General features: G+C 45.9%; 1 protein-coding gene across 1 annotated transcript in view; it reads right to left on the reverse strand.

The window, feature by feature from the left end:
- LOC139754164 (ras-related and estrogen-regulated growth inhibitor-like protein) overlaps positions 1-26,006 on the reverse strand; it is a 392,942-nt gene extending 366,936 nt beyond the window's left edge. The window contains exon 1 of the mRNA XM_071671334.1: positions 25,671-26,006. The gene's annotated coding sequence lies outside the window, so the exon portion shown is untranslated. The remainder of the gene's footprint in view (positions 1-25,670) is intronic.
- Positions 26,007-26,819: the final 813 nt, after the last annotated feature.

A 26,819-nucleotide genomic window follows, 5' to 3' on the forward strand; every position in this document is an offset into this window, starting at 1 on the left:
CCGAGGTCAAGGAACTGGTAATTGTTCGACTGTCTACCGTGATATACGATGCCTGACAAAAGAGCCAAGGTTACGGTGGATACAAATCTCTGCTACGGACAGCTTATGAAAGGACGCGAGGGCAATGTACTTTCCAAGAAGCTGTCGCCGTCCGCGAAGCCCTTGAAACTGCAGAAGCAGGACGGTCCTCCTGGCTTCAGTGGGAGGAGCGAATGGGACTAGGAGGGGGCGGGGGGCGTGCCCTCTTCTTCGGATTGAAACCTTTCTCGCCGCGCACTTTACTTCGATGGACTCCTTTGTGTGCTCTGAAGTATCTTTTGAGTCCTCAAGATGTATGAACAGGGTCAGAAACGGTCCCCAAGGTTTACAGTCTTCTTAATAATTCTTTAAGCTGCAGTTCATTAACTTCCAAGGTTTCATCCCAACCACAGAACTTGATTTCATTCATACTTAATTGCCCTTCCCTCCTTCGCGAGGTAGCTTCAGGAATAAACGAACAATGGCTTCTTTGGCACACATCCAGTTTCTAGTCCTCATGTATAATGTAACGAAGTAAACTACTACCATCTACAGCCAAGCCCTACAGACTAACCCCCACCGTTCACTCGTCCACTTCATATACCCTGGTGAGACCATTAACAGCACGTTACCCCCTGTATACCATATCCCTCTAGAACGAACTAATAACATCTTCCAGCGAAAATGAATGACATCAATACACTGTTCCTGGCGTCAGTGTTGATGACCTTAGATGTCGGGTCAGGGAATTGTGGTAAACCTTGAGACACTGTATCTGAGGTCAGGTATTGATGACCCTAAATATTCTGTCTCTAAAGAGGTCAGACAAGGTTGAGAACCCCAAACATACTGTTTGTCAGGTCATGATTTGTAATCGACCTGGGTGCAGTTCTCTGGCTAGTGCCAGAAATTATTAACGATTAGATTTTCAAAAGGATGTTGACCCCAATTCGCTGCAAGGACTGTTGACCCCCAACTCACTGCAAGAATTGTTGACCCCCCAACTCACTGCAAGAATTGTTGACCCCCAACTCACTGCAAGAATTGTTGACCCCCAACTCACTGCAAGAATTGTTGACTCCAACTCACTGCAAGAACTGTTGACCCCCAACTCACTGCAAGAACAGTTGACCCTCAACTCACTGCAAGAACTGTTGACCCCCAACTCACTGCAAGAATTGTTGACCCCCAACTCACTTAAAGAATTGTTGACCCCAATTGTCACCCTACATAGTCACAAAATTCTAAAGCCTTAAGGAAAACAGCTTTTAGAATGGTAATGTCAATGGCCTTACCTACCTACAAGGAGTGTTTAGGGTTCAGTGACAAAAGTGTGTGTTACCCCATGAAAGACAGGCGTCTGGAGTCCCCTGACGGAGTTCATCACCTCGTGTGTCTGAGGGCAGGTAGGTGTCGATGAGTTCACAGTATACCATGCGTTAGTGGGTTCGTTGACTTACCGACGATTCCTGAAGTAGTATTATTATCTGAGGTGAAACCTGAGAGAGGGAGTGTTCGCTTCAATGACCCAATAACGTACCATCGTCAGTTCCTTTGTCCTTAACCTCTCGGCCGGCGACCCCAAGAGGCATCGGCCTCTGTAGTACGCCAGGCCTCACCTCTGATCGCCTAGCTTTTATAAGCAGATGATTCCAGTTCCTTCTGAAGTCACGTAATGACACAGACGTGTCGGAGCGACGGTTAGTGAGATCAAATCTTCCTCCTCTACGTCCCTAAGAACACTAATGATTATATATATCCCTATGAGTCCACGGGGGAAGGAAACACGATAAGTTCCCAAGTGCACTTTCGTGTAATGATCACACGGGAAATGGCGATACATCATATATAAAAAAAAAAAAAAAAAAAAAAAATATATATATATATATATATATATATATATATATATATATATATATATATATATATATATATATATACACTAATTTTCTTTTTTTTTCATCTCTAGGAAGAATTTGCTTTGCACAGAGATTCACAACCGACTGGGAAAAGAAATGAACAGAGCGAAATACGCGTAAACAAACATCAACGGAGTTGATACGTCAAACTCTGCTGTATCAACTATTCTATTGGTATGGATGATCAACCGCTGACCACAACGGTACGATTCTTCGGTGTGATGGCTTGGCTTTTTGAACCCTGTGACACCCCGAAGGGTCACGTCAAGGGATAGGTCATCATACCCAGAGTGCCTTCCTGTTACAGACTCGTACCTCTGTACTGAAGGGGATTAATAAGACCCTGATACACATCCCCGACACAACAGGTAATAAAGGTTTACCAAACAAAGTTCATTTTTCAGATGAAGTCTGATGTTACGCTTCAGTTTTTATTTCACCTCTCTAGAGGCAGATGCCTTTATTTGAATTCATGATTAGGATGCAGCTCACAAGTTTTTATAAACCCTAAGGCCTTTCTCCAGTGGTTCCTGCTGCTGCAAAGCTGCGCTATATGCAGTAGCAGGGAAAGGGTGGACGTCTTTGCAGTAAGAAGTCCTTCGACGATATAACGTACCCAAAGGTAACTTTTTACTCGTTGCGTAACCACGGAAGCGACTGTATGTATACAGATAGGCAGGTATGTAAACAGACTGGCAAGTATGTATACAGACAGACAGGTATGTAAACAGACAGACAGGTATGTAAACAGACAGACAGGTATGTAAACAGACAGACAGGTATGTAAACAGACAGACAGGTAAAGACGATACTGGATTCGACGGTGTTTAACTCATTACTTCCTCTCGCATAGAGAAGAAGATCATTGGACTACGTCCTCTTGCCTCGAACAGATCGCCAATTAACCGGGAGGTCATTTACACCGAGAGACCACCTGGAGCACGTTCCTCCCTCAAGGTATATAGCGACGGTGTTGTCCTGAAGGTCCCCCCATACCTCTCACTCCTGAGGCCTCAGGAGGTTAGAGACACCGAGTGTCGGAGAGCAGGACTCAAAACCCAAGCGTCAAAATGATCCTTCTCTTCCACGTCGCTGATCTGTTCTCACACTCGGGTCGCTCATGGTGGTTGTAGAGAGGTTGACAAGTGGATCTCCAAACCCACAGAATGGGATCTAAATTCTTCTCAAGAGGATTCAAATGGCCTATTCATGTAGTCTGATCATATATTCATGTATAGGATCTTTTATTCTGACCCCATGAAGAAGGTGTTCGACTGAGGTTTCTTATCATCCAGATGGGTATAGACTGATGCTCAAGGCCTTGATGACTTTAGTAGCTGATACACTGAAACAGCCTTCCAAAGAACCAACCGAGGATTTGACAAGAACAGGGCTCCCTTTAGTGCTCCAGTCTCGCAATCCTTTATCAACATAAGGATGAAAGAAGACCTTTACAAAACAGTTACTGAATCTATATAATACGAGATTCGACGCGCCAAATTATCATTCACAGATGCCTATCATGGTCATTAGAGTTCCCATAAAGGGGAAAGTAAAGACCCAGGGGAAAGTAAAGACCCAGGGGAAAGTAAAGACACAGGGGAAAGTAAAGACCCAGGGGAAAGTAAAGACCCAGGGGGAAAGTAAAGACACAGAGGAAAGCAAAGGCCCAGGGGAAAGTAAAGACACAGGGGAAAGTAAAGACCCAGGGGAAAGTAAAGACCCAGGGGAAAGTAACGACACAGGGGAAAGTAACGACACAGGGGAAAGTAGAGACCCAGGGGAAAGTAAAGACACAGGGGAAAGTAAAGACCCAGGGGAAAGTAAAGACCCAGGGGAAAGTAAAGGACCCAGGGAAAGTAAAGACCCAGGGGAAAGTAACAACCCAGGGAAGTAAAACTGGGTAAAGTAAGACCGGAAGAAGACCAGGGAAGTAAAGACCAGGGAAATAAAGACACAGGGGAAAGTAAAGACCCAGGGGAAAGTAAATACCTTGGGGAAAGTAAAGACACAGGGGAAAGTAAAGACCCAGGGAAAAATAACCTGGGAAATAAACCCAGGGGAAAGTAAAGACCCAGGGGAAAGTAAGACACAGGGGAAAGTAAAGACCCAGGGGAAAGTAAAGACCCAGGGAACAGTAAAGACCCAGGGAAAGTAAAGCAACCCAGGGGAAATGTAAAGACCCAGGGAAAGTACGACCCAGGGAAAGTAAAGACCCAGGGGAAAGTAAGACCCAGGGGAAAGTAACAACCCAGGGGAAAGTAAAGACCCAGGGGAAAGTAAAGACCCAGGGGAAAGTAAAGACCAGGGGAAAGTAAAGACCCAGGGGAATGTAAAGACCCAGGGGAAAGTAAAGACCCTGGGGAATGTAAAGACCCAGGGGAAAGTAAAGACCCTGGGGAATGTAAAGACCCAGGGGAAAGTAAAGACCCAGGGGAAAGTAACGACCCAGGGGAAAGTAACGACCCAGGAGAAAGTAACGACCCAGCCGTCTAGAGACATTAAAAGGCCCCGTGTCAAGCTAAGGCCTGGCAGATCTTGAACAGCACCAGCTTTGGTCAGGTGTTGACAAACGCAATCAACACGATGCTAGAAAAAAAAAACATGGACGCTCGCGCTGCTGCCATGATGGCACGTAGATCTGCAACATCTTATCATTAGCTGTGTTAACAATCACCAAGGGAAACAGTCAAGAGTATAAGCGCTTACCAACCGCTCCTAGCTGGTCATCACGCTCTGGGCCCCCAAAAAAAGATTAACAAGTTAATACGATATAAACAAGGACCTGGCTATGACTTGGCATACGAAACAATTTTTAAGGAACTCTGAAAAGATGTTAAGTAACTTTACCAAAACGTTCGAGAGATCACAGGGAAGTTACGTGACCATATGAAGACTCGTGATGGTAAAGAGAGAGAGAGAGAGAGAGAGAGAGAGAGAGAGAGAGAGAGAGAGAGAGAGAGAGAGAGAGAGATTTTTTTTCCCAATTAGTTTCAGCGCTCACCCTCAAGGTCAGTGTCCCTATGAATCTGGCTGGTGTGAGACCGTCTCAAGAGACGTGTTGTGTGTGTGTGTGTGTGTGTGTGTGTGTGTGTGTGTTGTGTGTGTGTGTGTGTGTGTGTGTGTGTGTGTTGTGTGTGTTGTGTGTGTGTGTGTGTGTGTTGTGTGTGTGTGTGTGTGTGTGTGTGTGTGTGTGTGTGTGTGTGTGTGTGTTGTGTGTGTGTGTGTGTTGTGTGTGTGTGTGTGTTGTGTGTGTGTGTGTGTGTGTGTGTGTTGTGTGTGTGTGTGTGTGTGTGTGTGTGTGTGTGTGTGTGTGTGTGTGTGTGTGTGTGTGTGTGTGTGTGTGTGTGTGTGTGTGTGTGTGTGTGTGTGTGTGTGGTGTGTGTGTGTGTGTGTGTGTGTGTGTGTGTGTTGTGTGTGTGTGTGTGTGTGTGTGTGTGTGTTGTGTGTGTGTGTGTGTGTGTGTGTGTGTGTGTGTGTGTGTGTGTGTGTGTGTGTGTGTGTGTGTGTGTGTGTGTGTGTGTGTGTGTGTGTGTGTGTGTGTGTGTGTGTTGTGTGTGTGTGTGTGTGTGTGTGTTGGGGAGTCATCGGGTCTTCCCTGTGAGGGGGGGGGGGGGGGAAGGGGAGGGTGTTGTGGTGGGGGTTAACAGTCCAGTGTGGAATAGCTGGGATAGACAGAGATAGAGAGAGAGAGAGAGAGAGAGAGAGAGAGAGAGAGAGAGAGAGAGAGAGAGAGAGAGAGAGAGAGAGAGAGAGAGAGAGAAGATGGGAATGCACGAGAAGGAGAGATAACAAGAGTTCTTCATGGTCAGTGACGAGGTGATCTGCTGAAGGACAATACTGACATCCTATATTCCTAACCTGTAAGGATACAGGAAGGACAGTATAGCACAGGGCTCCTACCCACTACACTAGTGCCTTCGGCAGGGAAACAGCCAAGTCAAAGACACCATATATCACACAGTGGGTGTAATATATGCCACGGAAATTTCAATGGAAAATATGAACAGGGCGTGGGGGGGATACTATCCCTATTTGAACATTGTAGAGGGAATATCCGGGACCAGAGACTATAACATGTAACGGAGAAATATAAAAAGAAAGGAAAAGAAGTCGAAATTTTGTGTTTATAGGAAGGCAACAGGAGTTTGTTTTCCTTCTCAAACAGGTTTGTTGACTTATAGCTGGCGTGTCTAAAGTTTCTGTTGAGCTGTGATTCACATCTGTCGGGAGTCTTCGCCCTGACAGCGTCTGGTGGACGTTATTTCAGCATTTAACAACAGTTTCCCCTGTCTGGAGAGAGAGAGAGAGAGAGAGAGAGAGAGAGAGAGAGAGAGAGAGAGAGAGAGAGAGAGAGAGAGAGAGAGAGAGAGAGAGAGAGAGAGAGAGAGATGCAGAATCTTGGAGTGACACACTAACCTCAGGGGCTATGACAACACCAGATCATATCAAACGGGAGATCCTCACACAGGACCCCCAGCGTCCTTGACCAGCCTGTACAGATGCTGACACCTTCCACAGAAACCCCCCTAAAAACCCACACCTAGTCAAAGCACCATGATAATACCTGTCATATCTTACTCCCTCGTGAGCGACGTCCCTCTCGCCTCCTCCATATCACGCAACTGCTGAGGTTACAGAGGACACAAAACAAGGTTCTACCACGGGGTCACAAATGACAAAATACCCCAACCCTACACTGAACACACCGTAGACCAGCACGGATGATTAAGAGATGAAAAACCAGCTGTTTCATACCGAAGTGAAGTAGCCGAAGTACTGTGGCCGAGCGAGACTTGGAAGAAAACCATGATACAAACCACAGACAAATCCGAACATGGTGGGACACCCTTGGTTACCCCTCGTAGCCTCAGAGCACACAGGGAGGCGCCAGTCATCCGTCAATGTACGCAAATGAACAATGTGTCGCGTAGCTTAGCGGACCCCAAACACCAAAGATACAACACGAATACATACATACAACCAACCACCCCCCCTCCCCTCCCTCCCCTGTCTGTCTGTTTGGGGGGTTGAGAGAGAGAGAGAGAGAGAGAGAGAGAGAGAGAGAGAGAGAGAGAGAGAGAGAGAGAGAGAGAGAGAGAGAGAGAGAGATGCAGTGAACAAGTGGATGAACAAGATAAAACATGGTCGAGTGCAGTGTGGAAGAGAGAAAGGATGACAAGCAGACAGACCGACAGAATGAAGGGAAAATAATACCAAGAAATCACTGGTTGAGAAATGCCAACAGACACTGAACGAGCAAGAGAACATTGCAATCCTGTAGCACAAATAATCTCTGCAGCACAACGGTACGACCCCTGGGTGCAGTGGAAGGGTTAGAATACTCAAAAGTCGTACCGTCATACTCAAGTGCCGTACCGTCGAACACAAGGGTCGTACCGACGTGCACAAGAGCCATCCCGTTGTGCTGAAGGGTCGTACCGTCGCATATAAGGGTCGTACCGTCGTACACAAGGGTTGTACCGTCGTGCTCAAGGACCTCACCCTCGTGATCGAAAGATTAACGAAGAAAAACAAGAGGACACAAAAAAAAAGAAAAAAAAAGAACTCCCTCACAGGGAGGCAGGAAAAGGCCAGATACAATCACTGTTCACGGTCGGTGGGGGGGAAGAGTCAACACATAAGAGGTGTTATTTGGACAAAGGAGCGAGGGAGCCACAGGCAGTTAGCTGGTGAGAGGCCAGACGTGGTACACATGGCAGCTCACCTCCCCCTTCTCTACGCCCGACACACACACACACACACACACACACACACCATACACACACACACCATATACACACACACACACCATACACACACACACACTGCATAAACACGACGCACACACAAAGAGCTCCACGTTGCAGCAACTGCTGCTGCTGCTGCTGCTGCTATTTATCTCATCAACGGGAGAGCCACGAGCCCCTCCCTCTCTCCCTCCACACTCCCCTTTGTCCCACCCATGACAATCCCCCTTTGTCCCTCCCCTTAGCCTTCCCCTGACAGTCTCTGTTTTGCTTTCCCAACCCCTTAACGCTGCCCTTGTCTTACCCCCCTGACAACCTCTCTTTTGTCCCGCCAATTGACTCCTTCACTCGTTCCCACCTTTGACACCTCCCTTTCCTAACGAACACTCGTCTTTGTCCAGTACCTGACACCTCTTCCCCGCCCCTTAATTACCACCACCATTACTCACGACACCCCCATTACCTCCCCCCCCTTTTGAAGTCTCTTTTTTTTCCCTTCTCTGGTTCCTTAATACCACCCATTACCCATCTCTTTTCACTCTCCCTCCCTTTGGTCTTCCATCCCTTCCCATTCCCTCATATTCCATCACTAATAGCCTCCTTGATTTCCGTAAGTCTTACAATTTGCCCCCGGTCTCATTATCCGTCTCGTCTGCCTCTCCACGGCGTCGCCAGTTCCTCCCTCCCTCAGACTCACAAATTAATCCTTGACCCACAACTGAAAAAAACAACACACACACACACACACACACAACTGAAGAGACAACAACGCCCCTTCAACAACCCCATTCTCTGTCCCCTTTATCAATAACCAGAAGACTGCAGAAGGCGCTGAAGGTGGTGCTCCTCCCACTGTATATTTTGCCTGGGTACATAGCGCGATAACCGGGCGACGCGCCCTGAATGAGGACCTTCATGGGCTGGCGGCAGCAGGGCTCGCCTGGTGCAGACAGAGGCGGGAGGGAGCCGGCCACCGTGAGAACAGGATAATGAGTTACACACTGACCAGCTACACAGGCGGGCATAAATAATGTGTGCAGGCGTCTTAGTAGCTTTGAACCCTCGTATGCGAGTGTGTGTGTTTGTTTCTCCGTAAGCATGTGTAGGTGTCTTTGGATATGTGCGCCCATGTAGAGTGTGTTTGGATATGTGTGTTCATGTAAGGTGTGTTTGGATATGTGTGCTCACGTAGGTTGTGTTTGGATATACGTGTTCATGTAGGGTGTGTTTCGATATGTGTGCTCATGTAAGATGTGTTTGGGTATGCATACTCATGTAGAGTGTGTTTGGATATGTGTGCTCATGTAGGGTGTGTTTGGATATGTATGCGCATGTATATTGTGTGTTTGTACCGGTGTATACGAACGAATTATTGCATTTGTTCCTTTTTCAATGTATGCAGGTGCATATGTAAATACTTTAAATGTAGTCATGCGTGTGGGTGTGTGTGAACGTAAAGATGTGTTGTATACATGTATACGTGTTCGTATATATATACATGTAAGTGTTGTATGTATGGTTGTGTATAGTGAGGCATTACCAGCCTCAGGCCATGTTCCAGCCTCACTCGTGGGCGTCACATCGAGAATTTCGGTAGTCATACCACCGTTTGTCCGGAGGGTCTTGTGTTTCCTCTTGGCTTCAAAAATAGCCAATCTCTTGTGCACTTCTCTACACATCCTGTTGACGGTGGCGCACGAGTGGTGTGTTATGTAAGCCGAGACAAACTCGTACACAATGATCACCGGCGATTCTGTATTCCGTGGAGCGGTGGTTCCACTAATGCATTGTGTTGAAAAAAAAAAAAATAATGTATCAACGTGTATTACAAAATTCTCCCCCGAGGGCCAAAACCGAAAATAAAATTTCAACCTGTATTCTACATCATCTAGCCCTCTCCCCCACATTGGCCGCACACACCCACACTAATTTCCCATAGCCACAGCAACCAACTACCCTACATCCACACCAAAAGCCAGTCCTTATTCCCCCCCAGCAACCCCACCCCTACATAAAGTAAGGGCCCGCCACGCCCACACACGCCATAGATCCCCCCCACACCCCCACAGAAGCAAGGGCCCGCCACGCCCACACACGCCATAGATTCCCCCACGCCCCTACAGAAGCAAGACCACCATCTTTCCCAAGCCTAGTCCCACGCACGATAAACCCACACGCCCACACCAAGAACCACACCCGCTCACCTCTTGTCCCACGCCCACGACCAGAGACGATACCCTACGCCCACGAACAGCAACCACATTCGCATTAGCTTCAGTCCCAGCCCGTCCCACGGCCACACCAGGAACCAACCACTCCTACTGCACACGCCGGCCACCACCCATCCTCAGCCAGGTACCACTCCCACGCGCATATCAAACACCCTCGCCACCCACCCCATCCCGAGCCCCAGCACCCTTGGAGAGCCTGCCCTGAGCGGCGCCAGCCCTTGGATCATGTGTCTACGTTCAAGTGGTGAAGACGCCGAAGCCTGTCACTGAGACGCCACTGGAGGGCCGCAACGGCCAGTTCACGCCCCTCTGGCTATATATATACATATATAACTACTCACCGATGGCGGGATTATAGCGCCAGGCTTATTGATACACGGCTGCAGATTCTTCTACCCTTGTAAAATAATATCAGGATGTGAGAATTGTATAAGAAGGTTGACTAGGTACGTATCTCGAGTCTTTATAGATATAATCCACCACTTGGCAACGCCGCAGGAGTTGCCTGATGACTGATAACACGGCCGGCGACAGGCTGGTGACGGAGTGCTGTACGATCTTTTGCTTGGTCCTCCTCTGTTGCCTGCGGTGCAGTCGTTGCCACTCGCGCCATTACACTCAATAAAACTTTTATCTACAGTGGTATCAATATGAGGTCATGCCATCGCTTGCCACTCACAAAAGCTGGTTTACTGTATATGGTTAAGGATGATCTCACATTACTTAGAAAACTATCGAGGTTTAATAATTTCCTGGAGGAATAACATGATACCTCTCGTGTCACATCATCGTACAACCGTGACTCAGGTCTTGATGACTTCCCTCCCCTCCTCCTCCGCCGCCCGGGGTCAGGCCACCTTGAGCGCTGGTTTCCGAATTTCTCGGCGGTTAAGAAAACAAACGACTCGCCCGCCCGCAATGCAAGTCTCATTTCAGGGGATGATGATTATATCCAGTTTCAATAGTCTATGCGTTTGTTTATGAAATTCGAGACAATAATTATGATACATCGTTACACCTGCATTGTAGTAGGCCCCCTCCCCCCTCCCCCCTCCCCCCCCCCCAGAAGGCCCCCCCCCTCCTCCCTCAACCATTCCCTCCACCGCACCCAGCATTTACCTGGACTAAATTACAACTGGGTCACGTTAGGTTTCTCCCCTAACGTAAGTAGAGCTAACCTGACCTAACCTCGAACACTGGTGTAAGGTAGGGACAGTGGGGACAATCAACAGGTGATTCACAAGTAATTCATGTAAGAGGCACACATTCTAAACCTTATGGTCCACAACGTACACACACGCAAGGATGATCAAACCAACAGGGAGAAGGACAGGACAGAGTAAAAACCTCACCAACTTGCGTGTGTTGGGGAAAGATCAGGCAAGGGTTAGTGACGCCGAAGATCGACGAATTAGGGGAGGTGACTGGGGACGGGAGTGACAAGGTGCCTCCAAGGACGACGGCGAAAACGGAGCTCGTCTCGGGTCCCCACACCACCACAGTCAACAAAGGGAAACCAAATAAACATCAGACTCTGGTCACAGATGAGTTCCTTGGCTTGCGTCAATGGCGGCGAGTCACTGACGTTGCTTTGGTGCGACAGAGGTCGTGCAAAGTGTGGCAGTGGTTGTGCCTGGTACGACAGTGGTTGTGCCTGGTACGACAAGGGTTGTGCCTGGTACGACAAGGGTTGTGCCTGGTACGACAAGGGTTGTGCCTGATACGACACGGGTTGTGCTTGGTACGACAGTGGTTGTGCCTATTACGACACGGGTTGTGCCTGGTACGACAGTGGTTGTGCCTACTACGACAGTGGTTGTGCCTGCTACGACACGGGTTGTGCTTGTCGCGACAGGGGTTGTGCTTGACAAGACAGTGACGTGCTTGGTGCAAAACTGCACAAGTCTTGTCAGAGGCATTTGTATATGTGTCTGGTTATGCTATGGTGAGTGAGGATAGGCTATATATCAAAATATAAATGACCTGCTCGGTTAACTATTCTCATCTGAAGGTCCCTCTGTGTCTGTGTCATGCATATTGATTTAACCCAAAGAGACAAATGTTAGTGGAAGCTTCTGTGCTCGTATGAGCTGGTACCAGAATGAAGTGACTGTGATGTTAGCTGGAATCAGAGTGAAGTAACTGTGGTGCTTGCTGGTATCATAAGGAAGTGTCAGACGTTAGCTGGTATCAGCGTGACGTCAATGGTATTAGCTGGTATCAGAGTGTGATGGAGAACTTACTTTAGAATAAACTCTGTATTCATATCATCTTACTATTTCATGATTATCTATAGTAAGTGAAATGGCAAGTTAACATTGACAGTCGAAGTGCACGGTTAAAAGAAGGATTAGAAAAATGACTAATTCAAGAAAGTAAAGAAGAAAGAGCTACGGGAGAATACTGAGAGACAGAAAAGACAAAAAGGTCATTAAAGAAAGGGAAGGTAAAAGACGGAGGAAGTGAAGAGAAATGATAAGTTGGTTGGTTGACGCTGTGTAACTTACCGTACGAAACTAACCATGTATGTAATAAAGCTCATGAAATTACTCGACTTTGTGACAACCTATGTAACATCAACCCACTGGGGTCTGACCAGAAGTCTTTCTGACACGTCTGTAACCCTTCTGCGCTACCGCCCATAGGATGAGCATGGGGTGCACACGAAACTTGCCGCCAAGTCAAAGTCACATCAACCCATACTGAGTGTGAGAGGGTCGGGGAACAAGATGGTCGAACATGCCCAGATTTGTTCGTACAACCAGACGTCATAGAGAGAGAGAGAGAGAGAGAGAGAGAGAGAGAGAGAGAGAGAGAGAGAGAGAGAGAGAGAGAGAGACGGGGAGGGGGACGTTGGGCGATATATAAAGAAGTAAACCCACACATCACGTTGTTTATCACTGCAATGAGCCATAGGGAGCAAGTCATGGCACAGGGGAAGGAACTGTCACGGCAGTAGTAGACCCCTGCATTCGTGTGTTTGTTGTGCTACCGGGCGAGTCTCAAGCCAGCCGAGCTAGCCTGTACACCTTCACCACCAAAACTACCTCCTAAACTCGAGAGGAATGCTTTGGAATATCCTCCTGGCCGTAGGGTATAGGTGGGAGCAGGTAGGTCGGGGAAGGGAGGCTGGCCCTGGGGGGGGATGGAAGGGGAGGGGGTGGTATAGAATGTGGGGTAGGGCTGGGAAGAAGGGAGGGAGAGACCGGGAGGGAGGGGGGCAGAGATCTCCGAGAGTCTGAGGATCAGTTACAGTTCGTTTCTAATTTTGGCTCAAGCAGTGTTGATTCCTGTGTTCCCTTTTGGGTCTGGCTCGAGTCTTGATGGTGGAGTACTTCAGAGCAAATTCTTGGGTCCCTCTTTGTTCTGCATACCCCACGTATTTACAGACCCCTCCTCTCCTACCAGCATGATTTATTTCTCCCCCTCTTCGTCTCCTTACCCGCCTGGTTTGTCTCTCTGTCTCGCTTACCATTTTCCTTAATTAGTTTTCATAATTAAGTAAATCCTATGCATATCTGCCGGCTATCGCGCCTCCCACGTACCGAATACAGAGAACCATGAGGTCTCTCTTGCTGACCTCTCACAGGTCAGGCACAATGTGCTGATCTGCTGTGGACAAGATGCGTTGGTACCGAAGTCTCTCCTAGAGAGTAAGCATCTGTCTACAGGAGTTCAAGTCGTACGACGAGGGGGACCATCGCGTGTCTTGCTCCCTGGACGCAACGAGAGTAAGCATCTGTCTACAGGAGTTCAAGTCGTACGACGAGGGGGACCATCGCGTGTCTTGCTCCCTGGACGCAACAGTACGACCCTTGGCCACAACAACACTTTACGACCCTTGGGTATGATGGTCTGGCTTTTGACCTGAGCCGTCATGGCCAGGTCAGAGGGCCAAGCTTATCATGTCCATAGTCATGGTGACGTGCTCAAGGGACTACGAAAGTGAATTTTGTGTTGTGTTGTGTGTGTGTGTGTGTGTGTGTGTGTGTGTGTGTGTGTGTGTGCACAGGAATAAAAGACAAAAAAATTCATATATTCAAGGTTATCAGACGAGGCAACACGAGTTCAAAAACGCTCTCCCTGCAAAATACACACACATACACACACACACACACACACACACGAAGCCCGGACTCAGCGAGCACAGACATTCTTCAGGCGACAGTAGTATTACGAGCCAATCATACGTTATAAAACCGCCAAGTGTGAGGCATGCCACCATTGTTGCTGTCTTCTCGCTACATCACGCATTATCTACAACGTTACTCACCCAGCCACCAACTGCCGGGTGCCAGACCTCAGTGTAGGACATTAGACAGATCTCATAAATAATTTAAGCGTAGTGGAGGTAGTGTATTCCTCACAACTTGGCTCCAACGCAAGCACAAATGCTGTGTGTTGCTCAGTTCCACTGATTTTCGCGTATTCTGGAGGAGAAGTTACGTTCCTCCGGGATCAAGTGGGCTGAGCCTGAGGTTAAGACTTAAAGGAGTCAATCCCACACCTGCTCTAAACCTATTTCAACTTCTTTACATCTCCCAGGCCGCGAACTAGGCCGTTCTACTACTACTCTGAATGAAATATTTCGGCAATCGAAACTGTTAATTCAATCAGTTGAGCACCCAGTCCCTACTGTATCGCTCCGTAGGAAAAGGATCGTTCAAAACACCACCTACGGAGGGGAGGAGCGTGTTTGTGTACGCAATGAGAGGGAAATTTGCGGAGTATTTTGAAACGGGTTGGCCGCCGAGCCCGGCCCAGACCGGCTCACACCCTGGCGGGACCTTGTTCGGCCGACCCGCCCGACTCCGACTTCCAATTAAGTACCCATTTCTCGGGTGACACCTGGACCAACTTGACTGTTTCCTCGCCCAGATTACATGATCATGTTGGCGACACTGTGGGTGAATTAGCTTCCTCCGTTATATAACAGAATCTAATGGTAATTTCTGCCGTTACATCTTCCTCTCTCTCTCTCTCTCTCTCTCTCTCTCTCTCTCTCTCTCTCTCTCTCTCTCTCTCTCTCTCCAACCCCTAACAACCCTCCTCCTCACTGCCATGTATCATTTTTCTTATGTGAATTAATTGGTGTTGGTGTTTACACTACGAAGACTGAACGCTGAACAATGAATAGGCACAGGTTGCGTAAAAGGTTCCTCTCGACGGATAATCCTCATTGACGTGCAACAACACTGGGCCACGCAGAAGTTTTCAACAAATCTGTCAGCGGAATAATATTTACTCACCTTTTTTTTCAGGGGGGTGAGGAGAGGAGGAGCAGTTTCCCCTTATGCAACATAATGTCAGCACATCCGTCGCCACATATCCTCTGTGTTCTCCATTTCCCGAATCTCAAAAGTTACTACAAGAACAGTTGACTTTTACGCAGTGGCCTAGTGACTAAAGTGTTACCTAGCGACTTACGTAGTGGCCTAGTGACTTAAGTGTTACCTTAGCGACTTACGTAGTGGCCTAGTGACTTAAGCGTTACCTAGCGACTTACACAGTGGCCAAGTCACTTTAGTGTTACCCAGCAACATCGAGCGCCTGACGTGACATCGGTAATGATTCCACGTCAAAATGATTAGATTCCTCTCAATTCAAACCTTTACTCAACTCGAGCGTGTTCAGGAGGAAACTACTGAAGGAGGAGGCTAAACAGAAGGGTAAATACACCTACAGGCTAGAGAGTGTGGTGGTGGTAGGGCGGGCGGGCGGCGCCCCCCATGCCAGAGCCCAGGAGGAGCAGGAGGCGGATCTTTGACAAGGACAGCAACAGCTGAGAGGGGCGGCGCGCGGCAGGCAAGGGCCGGCCGTCGCGAAACCTAACTCAAATGTTTAGTCTCCTGAGTGAGCACGACGTTACTTTACAGGTCCTCGAGCACGACGGAACGACCCTTCTCAAGTTAACGCTGGCGTAAGGCCAGGCCACCATCAATCCCAAGGGTCGTACCGTCGTACTCTTTTTTTTATTTTCTTTTTTAGTAAGCACTGTCATTGACCGTGTGAAAAGAAAATCACTTAATTTGCCTCTTATTATCATATGTGTGATTAATATTGGGATCTAATCATGAAAGTTGCCTCTATGGTACTTAACTCACAGTGGATTATCATCAAAAGTTAACTAGTTTCATCCGTCTTTAAAAGCCTTCAACAGACAATTACTTTAAAGGTACTGAGTTTCACACCCAGTGAAAAATGATCACTATATTTTCTCCCTCGGGAGAACCTGTAATAATAACTTTGAACTTTTTGACATGATGAGTATATAGAAATATGTACCAACCCATACATTTTCAAGCCGCATGATTCCCCATAAATAGTGAGAGATAAATATACATATATCCGCAAATGACGTGAATAAAGAAACACGCAACTGCGTCCGAACATGAAGGCGAAGTCGAGGTCCGGTGTCGGGCTCGAGACGAGAGGTGTGGCGCCAGGGCAAGTAGGGTACCGGCGGGCGGTGGTCCGGGCGGCGCCACCATCGCCTTGCACCTGAGCTCTGGTAAATAGCCACTTATCACGCACCCACGCACACACTCACCCACACCACAGCGTGGTGCTTGTGCCTCGCCCGTCTCACTCTCTTTCCTCTCCTTCCTTAATGCTATAACAAGAGCTGAAGGAGCTGTTGTTGCCGGAGGGTTGTCCTCTCTTTCACAGTAGACTTAATTGACGGGATGGAGTTTAATTTCAAAATTACAGCAAGCTGTAGTTAGGGAATATTGGGTAATTACTCCCCTTTAGGAGGGTGGTACGACCTCTGAGTACGAAGATATGAGCCTTAGGTATGATGGCCTGGTCTTTAGTCAGACCTTTTATCAAGGGTTAGGTCACAGACCAAGATAATATTATCGTACCCAAGGCTCGTACCATCGTGCTCAACCCTTCGATAACTCAAGGGTTGCATGTCGCGTTCAAGGGGTCGTACTGTCGTGCCCAAGGGTCGTGCATCATGTTCAATGGTCGTAGCGTTGTGCTCAAGAATTTAGTCGTTTTCAACCTTATGTATCCAAAGTAAATAGTAATATTACCTCCCCGCACACTATATGAACAGTAGGACTTACTGATTTTCGACTGCTAGCCAGTCATTTTGCATGATGAATCCGTGTCATACACATACATCTCATTCATCCGTGTCATACACATACATCTCATTCATCCGTGCCATATACATACATCTCATTAATCCGTGCCATACACATACATCTCATTCATCCGTGCCATACACATACATCTCATTCATCCGTGCCATACACATACATCTCATTCATCCGTGCCATACACATACATCTCATTCATCCGTGCCATACACATACATCTCATTCATCCGTGCCATACACATACATCTCATTCATCCGTGCCATACACATCATCTCATTCATCCGTGCCATACACATACATCTCATTCATCCGTGCCATACACATACATCTCATTCATCCGTGCCATACACATACATCTCATTCATCCGTGCCATACACATACATCTCATTCATCCGTGCCATACACATACATCTCATTCATCCGTGCCATACACATACATCTCATTCATCCGTGCCATATACATACATCTCAAGTCATTTTCCGCCTTGCAATAAACAGAGCCAACCACTCGGTTCTGGATGTTCCGTAAGGTGTCGCGCGCCTGAGGGAGTGAGTTGCCAATTCGGCGTCACGGCAAAAAAAAAAAAGAACCAGACCTAGGGTGGCAGTTGCTGTCCCTGGTAAAATATGAACGTGATTACCGAATCAAAACAAACCCACGTCTGGAGTTCAAATCATTTAAGAAGGAATTGAACTCTGGCGTGTTTGGCCACAAGTTCCGTGTATCTTCCTTGTTATTGGGAATAGACGAAAATGAAATAAAAACCACTTAACACCACCTTCCCGTCCAGGAATTAAGCAGTTATATAAAATTTATACGTCATTTAGTGTAGCTTTATATTATATTCCATACCATGAAACTGTGAACCTCGTGATAGCTTAAGCATGTGTGAACTTAGGAATCTAATGATGGAACAATTTACAGTATGTATAACTCTCCGTGTCAATGAAGCAGCATTGGTAATACGAAGAGAATTTCTTCATTATGGAAATAATACATAAATCTCATATCTCTGGCCTGATTCATAAAAGGAAGGGGCTCGTGCTGGGAATTCTCAAAATATCATTGCTTATATGCTATGTACACAAAAATAAGCAAATGTAAATCATATACATGGAATTCGTGTAAAAAAAAAAACACGTCAATAAGAGTTCAATTCCTTCTTAAATGGTTCGAAACCCCCCTGACGTGGGTTTGTTTTGATTCGGTAATCACGTTCATATTTTACCGGGTGGGACAGCAACTGCCGTCTTAGGTCTGGGTTTTTGCCGCGAACGCCGACATAGCAACTCACCACCTTCGGGCCGCACACCTTATGGGATCACCGAGAACCAAAGATGTCTGAGGTGTTTATCGCCAGGCTTGAGGGAGAGACCGTGATGTGTGTGTGTGTGTGGTGTGCATGGCATGGATTCATCATGCGTAACGGCCACCTAGCACTCGTTTACCATTAGATTCAAAAATTGTCCCTTGGCGCGCACGCGCGGGGGAGAGAAAGTCATCTGTTGTTTACGTTTGGTGCGGAGAGTCAGAATTATTCCCGAGTACGACGAGGATGTTTGTGACAGTGGAAGACAAGAGAAACTTCATGGATTAATGCGGGAGAAGTACAAAGACACACAAACACATCTTATAAAAGCGGAAGGCCTGTACACTTATGGTATAGCTAAGGTGGTGTAAATAATGTCGTCATGGATCTGAAGCGACAAAGTATAAAAAAAAAAAAAAAATATATATATATATATATATATATATATATATATATATATATATATATATATATATATATATATATTTATATTTATTTTTATTTTGCTTTGTCGCTGCCTCCCGCGTTTGCGAGGTAGCGCAAGGAAACAGACGAAAGAAATGGCCCAACCCACCCCCATACACATGTATATACATACACGTCCACACACGCAAATATACGTACCTATAAATCTAAATGTACACATATATATACACACACAGACACATACGTATATACACATGCACACAATTCACACTGTCTGCCTTTATTCATTATATATATATATATATATATATATATATATATATATATATATATATATATATATATATATATATATATATCCATAGCCCACGCCTCGCAACCATACAACATTGTTGGAACCACTATTCCTTCAAACATACCCATTTTTGCTTTCCGAGATAATGTTCTTGACTTCCACACATTCTTCAAGGCTCCCAGGATTTTCGCCCCCTCCCCCACCCTATGATTCACTTCCGCTTCCATGGTTCCATCCGCTGCCAGATCCACTCCCAGATATCTAAAACACTTTACTTCCTCCAGTTTTTCTCCATTCAAAATTACCTCCCAATTGACTTGACCCTCAACCCTACTGTACCTAATAACCTTGCTCTTATTTACATTTACTCTTAACTTTCTTCTTTCACACACTTTACCAAACTCAGTCACCAGCTTCGGCAGTGGGCTATGGATAGAGTTGTGCGCAGGAGGGTGGATGTGCTGGAAATGAGATGTTTGAGGACAATGTGTGGTGTGAGGTGGTTTGATCGAGTAAGTAATGTAAGGGTAAGAGAGATGTGTGGAAATAAAAAGACCGTGGTTGAGAGAGCAGAAGAGGGTGTTTTGAAATGGTTTGGGCACATGGAGAGAATGAGTGAGGAAAGATTGAACAAGAGGATATATGTCTCGGAGGTGGAGGGAACGAGGAGAAGTGGGAGACCAAATTGGAGGTGGAAAGATGGAGTGAAAAAGATTTTGAGTGATTGGGGCCTGAACATGCAAGAGGGTGAAAGGCGGGCAAGGAATAGAGTGAATTGGATCGATGTGGTATACCGGGGTTGACGTGCTGTCAGTGGATTGAATCAGGGCATGTGAAGCGTCTGGGGTAAACCATGGAAAGTTGTGCGGGGCCTGGATGTGGAAAGGGAGCTGTGGTTTCGGGCATTATTGCATGACAGCTAGAGACTGAGTGTGAACGAATGGGGCCTTTGTTGTCTTTTCCTAGCGCTACCTCGCACACATGAGGGGGAGGGTGATGGTATTCCATGTGTGGCGAGGTGGCGATGGGAATGAATAAAGGCAGACAGTGTGAATTGTGTGCATGGGTATATATGTATGTGTCTGTGTGTGTATATTTATGTGTACATTGAGATGTATAGGTATGTATATTTGCGTGTGTGGACGTGTATGTATGTACATGTGTATGGGGGTGGGTTGGGCCATTTCTTTCGTCTGTTTCCTTGCGCTACCTCGCAAACGCGGGAGACAGCGACAAAGCAAAATAATAAAAAAAATATAATATATATATATATATATATATATATATATATATATATATATATATATATATATATATATATATATATATATATATATATCCCCTGGGGATAGGGGAGAAAGAATATTTCCCACGTATTCCCTGCGTGTCGTAGAAGGCGACTAAAAGGGGAGGGAGCGGGTGGCTGGAAATCCTCCCCTCTTGTTTTTTTTTTTTTAATTTTCCAAGAGAAGGAACAGAGAAGGGGGCCAGGTGAGGATATTCCCTCAAAGGTCCAGTCCTCTGTTCATAAAGCTACCTCGCTAATGCGGGAAATGGCGAATGGTACGAAAGAAAAGAAAAAGATATATATGTATATATATATATATATATATATATATATATATATATATATATATATATATATATATATATATATATATATATATATATATGGATCAAGTCTATGCTTAAAACACATCTATGATTAATGACAACAACTACTGTTAACTGGCAAATCATGAACACGACGATGTAGACCCTTGAGCACGGCGGGACGACCCGTCATGTAAGATGACACTGAAATTTGATCTGAACTTTAATTTAAGGGTTAGGTCAAAGGCCAGATGGTCATGCCCATTGGTCGTACCTTCGTGTTAAAGGACTTAAAAAAAAGTAATTTTCCATGATGATCATAGTCTATTGTTACCTTCATTACAATTTGCTAAAGATTAATTAAAAAAAATGAATAAACAGATACCTATCCACTCAGAGACGCATAACTGTAAGCATAGTTAAAAACATATGTAGATATATACTCGGTATTTCATATGTACATTAGTGCATATACGTAAACATATACATTAAACAACTGCAAACACCATCTTTAGAAAAACATATGATGTATAAATTCCTCTGTCCCTTTGACTATCATGTTCAAAGATAAAATGACCTTACCATCCATTTTCCTCGACCTCCTCTTCTCCTCCCATATCTTTCTTCCTGTCTCCCTTCCTTACGTCTCCAGCCATTTATACCATCTCCCTCCCTACTGTCACCACTCCCTCCTCCTCTTACACTAATCGTCTCTCTCTCTCTCTCTCTCTCTCTCTCTCTCTCTCTCTCTCTCTCTCTCTCTCTCTCTCTCTCTCTCTCTCACACACATATATACACAGACCTGCATAACACCAGCTACTTAGTTGCCAACGAGTGAATATTCCCTCTTGATTTAATGTAAGCAAACACTCCAGGGAAGACAAACAATCCGGTCCGTAAACTGTGATCGGGATTGCTAAGTTCGATGTAAACAGGATCGATCTTGTATCTTTCCTGAATATATCTTCCTCCTCTTCACCGCCCTCCTGTATACTGCAGGCATGTAAACTAACCAGAATCCCTGTGTATACCCTCATGTCACACAAACTGATGTAAACCAACACTTGCAATCCTCAAACACTTCGTTAGTGTATTACCATAAACTAAGCTAGGCGGCAGTGTCTCTTTATCCCCACGAACAGGAAGGCACGACCCTTGAGCACGAAGGTACGACCCTTGAGCACGACGTAAGACCCTTGAGCACGATGTAAGACCCTTGAGCACAACGTACGACCCTTGAGCACGACGTAAGACCCTTGAGCACAACGTACGACCCTTGAGCACGATGATACGACCCTTGAGCACGACGCACGACCCTTGAGCACGACGTACGACCCTTGAACACGATGATACGACCCTTGAACACAACGGCACGGTTCTAGAGCACAACGATACGACCCCCCTTGAGCACGACGGTATGACCCAACAGCAGGACGGTACGACCCAAGAACACGACGAAACGACCCTGACCGATCAATTTTTGCCTCAAGAGCAGCGGTTTTATCATGTACTCCTACCCCATCCTGTGGGCCGAGACGCAGAGAAGGAGGATACAGAGTGCACAAAAGCGACTGGACCTCAGTGATCCGAGTGACATTCACATGTTAAGTGAACTGTTTACAAGGTCTGGGCAACAGTGACTGGATTACACACGGAAGAAGCTAATACGTGACTTATGCACAATAAACAAATCTAGGATACTTTTCTCATGTATCTGAGGTCAAACATTACTAAAGACGCATTACTTATATATTGCAAAGTTTGGTGGGAATTTTCACCAAGTTCACATACTCTACAACAGTCAAAGACGTGATGTTGCAGGGTGTGAGAGCGGGATCTTGCTGGCAAAGTTTATATTTGTTCTGTTCATTGTCAACAAGAGAGGTAAACTCCCATGAGCTGTCTGATCCGGGCAACATCAAGTTAGTGAAAACCCTATGTAAATGTTTCTTCTTGTTATCATTATGGTAGATGGATCTGCTTGTATTAAATCACTTCGTTTTAAGTCCAAAAGGATTTTTGTTCCGCTTCTTTCTCAATAACTGTCTTAAGGCTTCTCGTAAGCAGACCCAAGACACAGTTAATCACATCCTTCAAGGCAAGCGTTCTACTTGATTCACTGTGCCTGTCATGTATTTTGAGTCCAGTATGTGATGGAATCCAGAGAAACAGCCCTCTAGCCCCATCATCAGTAAATCGGTTATCATCCAGAGCCGTGTTCCACACATACACATATTACAGTCATGATGGACGGAGTGAGTCAATACAATTTGTGTGGAAGACGAGTCACGATCATAGTATCTTTCTTGAAGACAATAACTGATCAACGGACATTGCGAACAGCAAGCAGTTCAGTTTGGAGTGTGGCTGCCTCACTATTGACACAGACTCCTCCTCATCCTAGATAGCAACAATGAATGTGTGTGTGCTCCAACCACAACACTACAAGGAACACCAGTGGTGTATTGTAAGGATCCATCCGTATAACCTAACCTGTGAGAGATGATGTTCGATGGTGATGATGGTGTCGCTGTGCCTCAAGGAGGTCATACTAGTTGACCTCCAACTCCAGCTCAGGCTGAGACCTGAGGAAAGGCTTTGGTGGGCAACGGGAGAACCATAATATCAAAAGGGATCATTTTCCCATGGGATACAATAGTGCAGCTGGCGTCCCACAGGCATAACATACGTTCCGAGACCCAAAAACCGTTGTAGTAACCCATCTACTTCGATGCTTCCTATATGTGTAGAAAGTCTGGAAAGATTCTGTGCCTGGAGTAGAATGCGTTTGTCTGAGCATCCAGATCCTACTGGTAGGAGGACTCACTCTCAATCAATCTGTATCTGATTCCAGATGGACCAAGTTCTTTCCTCAGATCTCAGAATCTTCGTTGTTCCTGGGGCAGTCAAGGATGATAATCATAGCCTTCTGAACCTTTAATCACGAGCTAAAGCAATCAGAGGCGCAGCGGAATCAACAAGGGAACGCATGTGCGTAGTGGACATCAACTTAACTATTATAACATATATATTCCTCGTAATGTGGACTGGAGCCAACTATAGATCTGGGGCCACTAAGACGTTCCCCTGCATGGATGACCAAGTCTAACTTACATCAGGGCCACTGACAGTGCGACCCTTACGTATGTCCTGGCATGACTTTTGACCTGATCCTTTAAGGGTCAAGTGACTAGCCAGGCCATCAGACCTTAAATGCCGTATAACCGTGCTCAAGGATCGTACCGCCGTTCTCAAGGGGTTAACTACTGCCTCACGAAGCCCCAAGTCCCTCACTATGAGAAAGGTGAATCACGGGTCTTCAGTCTTAATGATACCGAGAGTGAGTGAAGGGCCTCCTGAAACCTTTCCCTACGGTTCATTTATCTGACCTCCTTGCTCGCATCAAGACTCCATTTGGGTTCTGTTAATCTTGGGGTTTTCCCATGTGTGTGTGTGTGTGTGTGTGTGTGTGTGTGTGTGTGTGTGTGTGTGTGTGTGTGCTCTAAAAGATATACTGTATGATGCTATGCTCACACCGCTAAGAAACTATAAAAGGTAATGTCCAGTGTCGTATGCTTATCAATCATGGTCATACATGCAAGACATATGACCCCACGACTGTAGTAGAACTCCCTCCCCGCACTGATCAAAGACGTAAATACACACGCACCATAAGTCAGCAAGGGTCAGCTAAGGGTCGGTACCACATAGGTTCGAATCCTAGACGTGGTAGTTGGCCCACACCCACCCCTGGTGTTCTTCCTTCCCTCAGGGCTGGTCGACAAATAGGTACCTGGCTCAGGCTGGTGTGTGTGTATACAAGTGTAAAGCCATAGTATATATATATATATATATATATATATATATATATATATATATATATATATATATATATATATACACACACACACACACACACACACACACACAAGGTTAAGAAACGGAGCAACACGAGTGTAAAACTGGCCTTGTAACACATATATACAGTAATCACACACCTTAGGCCTCACACAACCATGCACTTATTACAAAAAAAAAAAAAGTCTACACAAAAATAAACAAGTAGGACAGAGAAGAGCTATCTATAGCTGACACGCCCTACAGAAACAGGAGGCAACATGCTGCTTCTCACACAATGATCATCTCCGTACAACACTGCCAGGCAGGAAGAGAGATAACCTATTTCTTTTCATGGATCTAATTTCCATGTGTGAGTCTATTCTCGGTGTCTCGTGGGAGATATGTTACTGCATTTGGCACAGATGATTTTCTGATGAAGATACATTCATGATTTGAGATGCTATACTTTCTTATTTGAGAGTATTACAGCGAATTTAGTTATGTGATGAGAGAGAGATTGCTTAAGGGTACTTTAGGAAGGGATTTTACTTAAGGGTACTTTACGGAGGGGATTTACTTAAGGGTACTTTACGGAGGGATTTTACTTAAGGGTACTTTACGGAGGGGATTTACTTAAGGGTACTTTACGGAGGGATTTTACTTAAGGGTACTTTACGGAGGGGATTTACTTAAGGGTACTTTACGGAGGGATTTTACTTAAGGGTACTTTACGGAGGGATTTTACGAGTACTTTACGGCGGAATTTTTTTTTTGGGGGGGGGAGGGCAAAAGGCAGGGCTAACGCGTAGGTCTCACCGCAAACAGACCAGTCGTGTGAGTGAAGTGCTGTCAACAATTATGTGGAAGATGGAGTGATTGTATGTTTAGTGGACGGGAAGCCAGTAGCTCAAGTGTGATGAGGTAGACACACAAAAAAGAAGGCAAATTTGGACTAAAGGAGTGAAACTTAAAAGCCACTGAAATATGTTGGCTCGCTACGTACGCAGCCGTCACTATCCCTCCCGATACCCAAGTGGGTCCGTGGCTGCCTACCACCAACGAGAGAGAGAGAGAGAGAGAGAGAGAGAGAGAGAGAGAGAGTCTTAATAACAAAAGCATTTAAGCAGTAAACACAATGATGATATAAACGCTCGTCAGGGGAATGTGATACACTTACCTGTTCCACGACGCATCGGATCTGGATGTCAACACAGAGTCCAATGGTATCCCCTTGAACACGGCGGTACGACGCTTAGCCACGACGGTACGACGTTTGGGCACCGCAGCATGATGTTTGGACACGATAGTATGATGTTTGGACACGATAGTATGATGTTTGGACACGATAGTACGACATTTGGGCACGATAGTATGATGTTTGGACACGATAGTACGACACTTGGGCACGATAGTACGCTGTTTGAACACGATAGTACGACACTTGGGCACGCGATAGTACGATGTTTGGACACGATAGCACGACACTTGGGCACAGCGGTATGACGACTGGTCACGAAAGCACTACGTTCGAAGGCACAACGACCCTTGAGCACGACCGTACTCCAGGGGCATGAGAGGCCAGACGAAAGCCATCAGACCCATACATAGGTCGCGCATACCGTCGTGCTCTAGGGGTCGCTCCGTCACGCTCACGTACTGTGTTCACTGATCACAGGTTAAGTACCTACTGGCCTGCCGACGCCAGGAAGGAAGGAGGAGGAGGAGGAGGTGGGTACCGAACACCCTCCCACCTGCCTCAAGCGTCCACAGCCACACACATCTATGGCAGCAACACTGGAACTGCCGCTAAGGCAATTACCTCGCTGGTTTAAACAGATCGACGAAGCTCTGTGGCTTAAGATGTATAATATCATTTTAACTCGACATATAAACCATATTGCAGTTTCTCATGGATATATATATATTTTTTCTCCTACTATAATCATGGATATGGATGTATATTATGGTTGTTATAACCGGGCAAAATCAACGAGGAAGACTGCTGGAACTACTGGCAAGTTGGTAACGACTTCAAGCGACCATGTGATTGGAGGACTGCGCATTTTAAGTGCTGTCGTAAAAACGTCACATCAAATAACACGTTTTCTTTTTAGATAGTAAGATATAATACGTGATGAAATTAAATGGTAAATATTGATGCAGAGTTTTGAGTTATTTGCTGATATGAACCACACGTGATCTAAAATTGACTTTTATAACGTAACACAAATTCTACACATGCATTAAACAATCTGCAAATGAAGGAAATAAAGACGAGATTCGAATCTACATATATCTCTTCCCTTGCTGGCTTAGATAATCATTT

Source organism: Panulirus ornatus, chromosome 16 (assembly GCF_036320965.1).
Source record: "Panulirus ornatus isolate Po-2019 chromosome 16, ASM3632096v1, whole genome shotgun sequence".
NCBI classification, from domain to species: Eukaryota; Metazoa; Arthropoda; class Malacostraca; order Decapoda; family Palinuridae; genus Panulirus; species Panulirus ornatus.